Source organism: Lolium rigidum, chromosome 1 (genome assembly GCF_022539505.1).
Source record: "Lolium rigidum isolate FL_2022 chromosome 1, APGP_CSIRO_Lrig_0.1, whole genome shotgun sequence".
Classification (NCBI taxonomy): Eukaryota; Viridiplantae; Streptophyta; class Magnoliopsida; order Poales; family Poaceae; genus Lolium; species Lolium rigidum.
Genome location: NC_061508.1, coordinates 134,020,231 through 134,030,792, shown reverse-complemented (window position 1 = coordinate 134,030,792; position 10,562 = coordinate 134,020,231). Strand labels below are relative to the sequence as shown.

The window sequence follows — 10,562 nt, the reverse complement described above, 5'->3', positions numbered from 1 at the left end:
AAACCTTCCCACCGGCAAGAGACCACTGTCCGTCATACCTTGAATGCCCCAAAGCCACTAGAGGCATCGCTGGCGAGAGGGACGAAATCCTAGATGAGTTTTAGAGCCACCTCGCAGTCGCTTGCTGTCTTTCTCTTTCCCGTACCAGTTTGAGTGTGAACTCAATTCGGTTTCCTCGCAACTCCAATCTGCTACATAGCTAGAGCGTATGGAGCCTTGGTATCGAACAGACCTATGTACAAAATTTAGTACTCCCTCCATCCATAAATAGATGTTTTAGAATTATCTAAATTTAGATGTATCTATACACTAAATAGTGCCTACATACATTTAAATTTTGATAAATCTAAGGCATCTATTTATGGACAAAGGTAGTAAAAAAATTAAAGAATGCAACTATAAACCTCTACAATGTCAAATTGATCTTATTATCTTCATAGTATCTATGTAGTATCCTAGTTGTTGGTACTGTAGTTATAACAATAAACTTGATCAGACTTTGCTGTGATTAAATTTTAAGTAAATTTATACGCTTTGTTGTTTTAAGGAACGGATGTAGCAACTTTCTATAGACCTCCTTCACCCATGGCCTAGTTGAGTGGTGATTTAAGCAGAGTACAGATCTGGCCCGACCCCTCAGCAACCAACACAGAAAATTGCATCTGACGACCTAGTTGGGATTGGTTGAGGTTGGTGCAGGCTATCAATCGCAGCACAACAATTTCTCTGAGCATACGAAAAAGCATTAATGTCCTGAATACAAAGCTGGACCACTAAACCATCTAGAAAAGAAAAGCTGGACCACTGACGGTCGGCGGAATGCAGCATTCATTTTGTAAAAGAGGGAATGTGGCAGTTCCAGCTAGCTTCTATCCATTCGATCCAGTATGCTCCCTTCTATCCCGATAATTTTCACCAATGAGTTCGAGTGGCCCTTGAGGAAAACATCCGTTACCTGCAATGAAATGATTTGCACACTGAGTATGGTTCCACAAAATGAAGTCTCAACCAACTGATGCTGTCACGAGTCATGACTAATGTCATCACACCGAAGAACTATGAATTGGAAAGTTCTTGGTGATGTCAGCGTACCTGGGTACACCCAAATAGCTTGAGGATTCTCAACGATGAGCAACTGTCAACAATCAGTCCCAAAGCTTCATCGGTCAAACCACGGCAGAAGGAAAGATCCAGAACCTCCAAGGAACACTTGAGAGCAATCGCCTGTGCAGTAAGATTGCCAACCTGATAAAATGCAGTAAACCAGAGATATAAATGGGCATAAAGTTGGTCATATATGAAACAACTGAGAAGCATCAAGCCAAAGGAATATAAAATGACTGCTCTACCTCAGTAATAGAACTACCAAGGTCAAACACCAAAAAACAGCGAGGCGGAGATAGGTAGTGCATCTTTGTTCCACGAAATAGGAGTTCGATTAGTTTTGTGAGAACTGTGGGCATGGCTTATGTATGTGTTGTACTACCTCCGGTCTCTATTAATTGACACAGATACAAGGTATAACGTGCTAGCGATCTTCACAAGGGCGCGTCAATTTAATCGGACCGGAGGGAGTACACTTATATGTGGGAGGTTTTAACGTGAAACAGTATTTGCCCAAGAGAGCATATTAGTATTACTACTTTGTGTTAAAAAAGTATTACTACTTATAACAGATTTAATGATGAGTTGATGACTTTCTTGAAAGTTTCTGAATAACTGAACTAGATTTTAATAACATTCTAGCATATTTTTATTCCAAGTATGCTGTCAATTTTGATGAAAAAGTGGATACAGGTGCATGACTGGATGATAATAGTCGTGTTTTGAAGGTTTCATATCAACAAGAAACACACAGCTGAGCAGAGGAAAGGAAGTGTGGACAAAGTACCTTCCCAACGTTGTTCAGGCTTAACTCAGTTAAGCATCCTCCAGATTCTTCCAAATATTTAGACACAGCTTCATCACTGCAAAGTTTATTTGGTTGATAGTTGCATAAGAAAGAATATTGCATGTTCTCATTACACAAAAATCATGTGCATATCAGATCAATACAAAAATAACATAAATAAGTGAATCATGCTAAAATGGAAGAGAGGTTCAAAGTATTCGTGTTAAGCTGTGCTGATGCGTTAGGTTGAGAGAGCAAACATCTCGAGAGAATGGTAAATGTGTCAATATCAAATGATCAAGGGTTCATAACTAACATCCATAACAGTGGACCCTTTTCCTTCTAGTTCAAATTTCCAGGACAACTTTTGGGAGATAGGAAATCAGTCAAGAGTTTCAGTGTGTCTGTTTTTCTTATTTCTGAATTTACCACCTTTGGTGCCGGCATCCTAAATGGACAGTAGAAGATCAATTCTACTGAAACAGGACAACATGACCACCAAACAGGTTGATTGCACAGATTAACATGCCATCCAGCAGCACATAAAACCTTGAAAATAGTGTCGAGTAAAAAATCATGAACTCACTCCTCATAATCACTCTTTTTTACACACTCATTAAAGTCAGACCAGACCATATCAGCACTTACACAAGTTCACCAGCATTCCAATGTGTAAATTAGTGGGTAGATTTGTAGTTGAAAAGCAAAGCAACTAACATCGTATTAGAGTAACTTATCCACTACACAATTTTGAAACCATAAGATTCATATAAAAAAACCACAACCTGTAAACATGAATATGGATATAATTGCAAAAGGAGTGAATACCTGAAAGCATTCTTTTGAAACTTTAATTTCTTTATAAGCCGGCAGCCACCACGAAGATGTTTTAATGCTGAGTCACGCAACCTATTCAAGTTGCGAAGATCTAAAGATGATAACTGGGGGCAGTTCACCCCAATAGTCTTAATGGAAGACGAGGTCAGCTTCCTGCAATTGAACGGCATAATAATAGTAAGTCAGAAATGCACCCTGGTATCCCTTCTCTTTGTCTGCAATAAACATGCCATATTACACTTTAAAAAAACTTGACTCGTCACATTTGTTGGTCAGTGGGCACATAGTGTAGCCATCTTCATGGCAGCAGATCTCTAGTTCGTTTCATTAACAATGTTAACATCATCTCAGGTGTGAAAATAAAGAGCACAAATGACCATTGAGTCAATGACTCCAATTATAACTGAATTAAGACCAGGGTTTTAAACTGGAAGACAAGATAAAAGTAAGGTACCAATGCCATTAGCAGCACCGAAATATCGTGATACAGTTCAACTTTGGTCTCCTACACACACGTGCCCACACAGAAATCTTACTAAGAGGTTGCAAATGCATAGCATTTGTCAAGCTACTTAACTGACAGAATACTGATTACGAATAATACAGAGCAGTCAACTAGCATATATTCATCACTAAAGTTTTGTAGTACTTCTCTTAACAACTTTTAATTTAACAGGACTTCTAGTTAATTTACAACTTACAACTAGAGACTTCAGATATAGAATTAAATTCCATGGACAAAATGCTCCTTGCTATCAAGTAAAAGACGAGCAGCAAATTGTAATCTACTAAGAAAACTGCGGTATAAAATATACATTGAAGAAACTATTGACTATAAGTAGAAAACTGAGAAAGACTTACAGGCAACCAGCAAAGGCTAACTCCCTCAGATTTGAACCATGTGTAGGAATGAGCTCATTCACAAACTTGTCACAGACAGACTGTATGCGAGACATTGATAGAACCTCCAGATGTTCAATTTTCTGTAGAGCAGGAAGAATCACCATAGCGTCCACGTTTAGGCAGTCATCAATATATAGTTCTCTCAACACGGAATGCAACCTCTTAGCAAGATTCTCAATTCCAGTTGCAGTCAGAAGAGAGCACTCGCTTAAATTTAGCGAACTCAAAGAAGGTGCCGCAGAGATGATTGTGTCTAACCCGATATCAGAAAATCGGTGATTTCCCATCAGAGATATTTTTCTCAATAATGGCATGCAATTAGGCGCCTTAGCCAAGGTAGCCGGCAACATATAATCAGGCATGCATCGCCCAGATAAGTCAAGCTGCAGAACCTTCATTCAAGAAAAAAAGAAAAGAAATAAGCCCTCAATAAATGGCATACCCCAAAACAATAAAGCAGCAAAGTCTGTTAGTCAAATATGCATGATCAACAAACATTGATGTCTTAGTTTGATTTGAGAAGTTCTCCAATTTTTGTTTCCCGACAAAAAATTCATATCTTTAGCAAAAGCAGTAGTGCAGTACACAACATGATCATTAAACATGAATTGCATAAGTGAAAAGCAATATACCTCTAAAGATTCAGTCATGCATTTCCCAAAAATATTCCCGAAATCATCCTCACTCAACCACGAACACTCACTGAGCTGCAGAGTAACAGGATTGTCACACAAGAGTTCAGTGAGAAGATGGGTATTCATCTTCCTTGAATGGCAGAGTTCCATTAAGAGTTTATTCTTCAGCTCCTCGGATATGCCCCCAAGTGACTCAATACCTTCAGCATTGTTTGCAAGAGTTCGCAGGCATAGGCTTGTAAGTGATGGGACGGGTCGCATTGGAGTTCTTTTCTTATCTTTTGAAGGTGTCCAGGAAATGACCTTATCAGCAATACTGTCGAGTCTAGACGGATTCAACTCCCGGGCCCTCAATTTAGCATCCCTATCATCCATGATCCTCATCGCAGTAGAAAATGGACCTGGCCAATCCTGAGGGCCAGCAGGAGGCTCCAGCTCTTCCGCGTCATCTTCTTCACTCTGCACATCTTCATCTGGTTTGAAGAACGCGAACTTGGGGGCCAGCTTAATAGCCCTCTCTCTTGCTGCCTGCCTCCAAAGCGGCTCAGCAGGAGCATCAGCCGCTCCTGGTACGCTCTGATTCGCTTCGGAAGCCACTGGTTCCACATCCATCTCACCATTACCTAAGCCCTGAGGCAATAAACCCTCCTCCACAACCATTTTGCCCTTCCCTTTATCGTCACGGCTGAACTTCCGGGTCCTGGCACCAGCTCGAACACCCGCACTCGCAGCAGCAGCAGCAGCAGCAGCAGAATCATTGTTCCCCAGAACCAGCTTCTCATTCTCCTTTATTTCCAGACTCATGCTTAAGCAAATCTTGAGTGGAGTTCATATCCGCATAGGCTTCAGCTGTTGCAGATATTGCTACAGGGGATGGTAATGGTGACTTAACAATGCGAGCAGCTGCTGCTGAAACATGCAGGCGCATAGACTCCCCACTCAAGAGGTGCCCGTTCCTGTTGGTATAAGCTTCTCCAGTTTCCCCATCACCAGCCCTCACAGAACCATCCCTTCTCCCCACATCTGTCACATCCGAGCCCATAGGCACCACATTCAGGTCAATCAAGTTAGGATATGCAGACAAGCGCACCGGCATCTTCATGCCACCACCACCCAGCGGCACACAGTCCTCCTTGTCGCTCTCCGAATCGGGCACGTAGTCCGCCACTCCAGTCAACACGCTGCTCGTACCCCCTTCTGCCGGCAGCACAGAGTCCTTGTCAGATTCGCTCTCTGAATCAGGCACGTAATCCGCCCCCCGAACCAGCGTGCCCTTGCGCCGCTTCGCGGCTGCGTCGATGTGCGGCATTTCGTCATACACCTTGTCTCCGGCCCCTCCATCCGGTCCGACTCCCTTGTCCCCGCTCGCGTCAGCAGATGGGTCCATTGGCCGCTTTGCCAGGCGCGGCCCTGGCTGCGAGCTTCCCGAAACGCCGCTGCGGACCGAAGCCCTAACCTCGCCCCCGCCGCCGCCATCAGTCAACGACCCCACATCCTTGGGGGAAGCAGCGGCAGCGGCAGGAAGGGCGGACAGTCGAGGCCTCCCCCTCCGCTTCCCGCCGGACCTAGAGGCAGTGCCCGATGAAGCGCCATCCAGGACCGAAGACCCCGCCGCGTGGGTGTTGGGGCTGGCGGCGCCGGCGAGGCGCAGGCTGCGGCGAGGCGTGCCCGTGCCCGTCCCCGCCCCCGCGTCGGGGGACTTGAGGGGCCCGCCGTCGGCGGCGGAGGAGCCGAGGCCGCGAGAGGCGGAGGTGGACGGGGAGGGCGCTGGTGTGCCAGACAAGCCGCCGGTCTCCATCGCCGGCGGGGACTGCGGGGCGGTGGTTTGGTTGGGGGCGGGTTCGGCGGCGGAGGGGGTCGCGGCCTTGGCGTGCGAGCGGAGGCGGCGCATCGCGGATTTGGCTGCTAGGGCGGAAGTGGAACCGCGCGCTCGCTCGTTGGATGGACGGGGCGAAGGGAGGGAGGCGGTATTTGGAAGGGGGGAAGGGGAGGAGGCTTGCCGAGGAAGGAGGCGGCAGAGTTTTTTTTAATAGGTTTTCTTCCCGCGCGAGCGCGAACGCGAACGAGGTCATGGATGGCGGCGCCTGCAACTGCAGTTGGGTCGTGGGAGCGAGGCCCGAGGGGCAACCCGTACGCGTGGGCTCGTGGGTGCTCTGGGCCTAGTCGCCTACGGTGTACAATATCGACGTGCGGACCGTTCCCAGAGGCCTGCCTCAGAAAGTGACTTGGGATTATTTATTGTTTTTCATGTTCTTCTGAATTAGTTGTCCATAAATATAAAGTCCGACCATCAATGTAAGTTTCAAAGTATGTGTTACTAGTTGATTCCATCCTCCCATTGATTGACATAGTCATCATGCATCTAAAAGTTCAGTCATGGTTTCTATCATCTCCGGCCATCCCTAACAACTAAACACACACGCAGCGTTGATAACCTTATGCATTCCTCCAACATATGTGTGCACTCATACATCAATACGTAAGACCATCATACAAGATTACAAACCTATATGCAACCATAAAAAAAAAATCTTTCGACATAGCTATGAACAAATCACTACTCAAATCTAGACATAGAGATATAATAGATCATGAGGAAAAGATATATTAAACTCAACATCATGTTTGCCAAGAGATAACAATAAGGAGATGGAGAGGATGAAGGTGGTGTTGCTGCAGATATTGATGATGACCACGTCGCACGGGGTGGAGTAACTCGGAGTCGATTCTGGCGGCAGCCCCCACCTCCTTTGACACTGGCGGCACACTCTTTGTTTATGGATTTTCCATCTTCGCCACCGTACATCGCGAGAAAGACCGCCAGGGTATATACAGAGGGCTTTGGATCAAAACACACGCGGTACGGGAAATATTGAGGCCAATTGGACGGACGAGGTGGAATATCCACTCCATGGTGCGACAAGGGTATCAGGTCGCGCCATAGGCCTCGATTTGCAGCCCATTAACCTCTTGCGTCCCCACTTTAGCTCGTTAGACCAGTCGTAAAAATTCCTGAGCGTGCTCTCTATTCTTGCCTTTTTCTAGACTCTTTTTGCCGGATATAGTTAGAACCAAAATAAAGAGATTGTTTTCTGGATAATCCTTAAAATCAATATAAAATATGATTCTTACAATAGATAACATGCAAATATATTGAAATATACCGTAATAAACTACAAAAAACATAGATGCATTTTACACGCATTGGACACGTCGAGGTAGTCATTGAAGAAGGGGTGTCAACGCTAGAGCTGATGCAGTCTAAGCCGTCGAGGACGAGACTAGGGCATGCAACTCATGTGCTACTTCTATATCTTTGACGAAATTATCTTATCAAAGTCACCATGAAACGTCAAGATGCAGAAGTTGAACCTAGATCTAGAACAGTCGCTCGTTATTCACATGTGAAGGTCCTGAAATATTTTGGTATATGAAAGGATCGTATGCCGCACCTAGAGGGTGGGGTGAATAGGTGCTAACCAATTTTTAGTTCTTTTTCAACTTAGGCTTGACACAAAGGTAAATTCTCTAGATATGCAACTAAGTGAATATACCTATATGACAAGGATATCAACTAAGCAAGATATAGCTATGCAATAGGAGATAGAGTGGGATAGAGGTAACCGAGAGTGGAGCACGCGATGACGCGGAGATGATTCCCGTAGTTCCCTTCCTTTGCAAGAAGGTACGTCTACGTTTGGAGGAGTGTGGTTGCTACGCAAGCCAAACCAACAGCCACGAAGGCTTCACTCAGATCTCCTGTGAGCAACGCCACGAAGGCCTAGCCCACTTCCACTAAGGGATTTCCTCGAGGCGGAAACCGGGCCTTTACAAAGTTCTTGGGGCACACATCCACAACCAAATTGGAGGCTCCCAAATCTGTAACAATACAACAATCAACAACAACACATCAACAACAAATCAACTAGGGAACCAAATAGGAACACTAGCATGAGATCCCTCAAACAAGTGAGGGGGGAATGAAGAACGCTTCGGTGAGGATGTAGATCGGTTTCTTCTCCTTCGAATCTCCAAAGATCAAGAGCTTTGGTTGGGGGAGGAAGGAGATCTTGCAAATCTTGTGTTCTTGAGGTGGCTCTAATGGTGGTGAAGCTTGGCAGATTTTTCTTGCAATGATTGAGCAACTTATCCCTTTGGAGAAGAAAGCTATTTATATGGGTGGAGCTTTCAGATCTGACCGTTGGGGACGAAATTCACTTACACCGGAAGTTCCGGCCAGGATGGCTGATACGTCTCCGACGTATCGATAATTTCTTATGTTCCATGCCACATTATTGATGATATCTACATGTTTTATGCACACTTTATGTCATATTCGTGCATTTTCTGGAACTAACCTATTAACAAGATGCCGAAGAGCCGATTGTCGTTTTCGTTGTTTTTGGTTTCGTAAATCCTAGTAACGAAATATTCTCGGAATTGGACGAAATCAACGCCCGTGGTCCTATTTTGCCACGAAGCTTCCGAAGACCGAAGGAGAGTCGAAGTGGGGCCACGAGGTGGTGACACACCAGGCGGCGCGGCCCGTGCCCCGGCCGCGCCGGCCCGTGGTGTGGGCCCCTCGTGCCGCCTCTTTACTCTGCCTTTGATACGTCTCCGACGTATCGATAATTTCTTATGTTCTATGCCATATTATTGATGATACCTACATGTTTTATGCACACTTTATGTCATATTCGTGCATTTTCCGGAACTAACCTATTAACAAGATGCCGAAGTGCCGCTTCTCGTTTTCTCGCTGTTTTTGGTTTCGAAATCCTAGTAACGAAATATTCTCGAATTGGACGAAACGAAAACCCAGGGGCCTATTTTTCCACGGAGCTTCCAGAAGACCGAAGAACACACGAAGTGGGGCCACGAGGTGGCGACACCACAAGGCGGCGCGGCCCAGGGGGGCCCGCGCCGCCCTATGGTGTATGTAATGTCCCAGGTTTAGAGACGATCGAGGGGTAGATTTTAGAAAGGGATGTGCATTGCATAGTAAATTCTGGGGAAATTTCGCGCTTTTAAACAAAAACTGCATCGAAGGGGACAAGTTTCTCTCTCGACACTTTACAGTGGTTAGGGTTTCGAGAGTGCGACAAACTTGCATCTCACTTAACTAGATTAGGGTTTTGAGTTGAGAGGGGAGAGTTTGAATCACTAATTTAAGTTGCATGATTGAATCCTAAGTTAAGATGGTTGATCAAGCTCAAACCAAATTTGAATTTGAATTTCAAATTCAAACATCAAGTTATTATCTCATAATTCAAACTTAAGATAATTTAATAAACAATCTTTAATAATAAAGATATAAATAGAACAATTAATATATAAAGCTCATTAGAGAAAACTTTGAGCTTTATTGATCATCACACAAATTACAATGTCATTACAATATCCATAAGTGAAATAAAAGAATAATACAACACATTACATAAATGGGCGAGAATAGAAGAAAGGAGAACAAAGAAAAAATTACAATTTATTGAGCCTAGACTAAATTCTACAAGATCATCTTCATTTGATCTTGTATATGATGAACTCCAAGTCCATTTTGCTCAATTCTTGATCCCTGCACAAAAATCACAACAAAGAGAAATTATGCCAAGTGGCATAGCCACTTGGTAGGTTATAAATCAAATGTAAATGGTGGATAATATCACAGCTCTGCCGAGCTGATCCTCTCCAAGCCAGATGCACAGGATCTGGTACACACAGACACACAAGCAGCACACACACCCTGTGTGCATGCTCAACACCAAGTCACTGCTTGTGCATGCGGCACAACACACACACACCAGCAGTGAGTCACAAGTTGAATCAGATCAAGCTGTCGACCAGGGGGAGAAGAGGCCAGCCATATATAAACCTCTTCAACAGTGAACCCTAGCCATTCCATCGGCAGCATCTCCAAAGAGTAAGAACACCAAGAACAGGAAGAACAGACCGTAGTTGTTCAACCCGCCCAAACTCACCACCGAACCAGCATCAAGAATCACAAGCCACAAGGAGGAGCAGAGGGCAAGCCAAGCAAATCACGAAGCAATCCTCTACAACAACACTTAATTCTAGGAGCCGGAGTGAGGTATACCACACAAAAGCCCGAGCAAGATCATATCTTGCTCATAATTAAGCATACAATGCATCATCGAAGCACGTAAGGGTAGAATACCCTCGTGTGTATCATCATCCGGCCGCCGTGCCATTTGGTGCAAGCATAGATGGGTAAGACCACTAGGTAAACATCCTATGGGAACAACAAGTTATGCAAATCCATGCATAACTAGAGGAAT

At 44.7% G+C, this 10,562-nt stretch overlaps 1 pseudogene; it reads right to left on the bottom strand.

The window, feature by feature from the left end:
* Positions 1-698: 698 nt before the first annotated feature.
* Positions 699-5,655, bottom strand: LOC124682420 (annotated as a pseudogene).
* Positions 5,656-10,562: the final 4,907 nt, after the last annotated feature.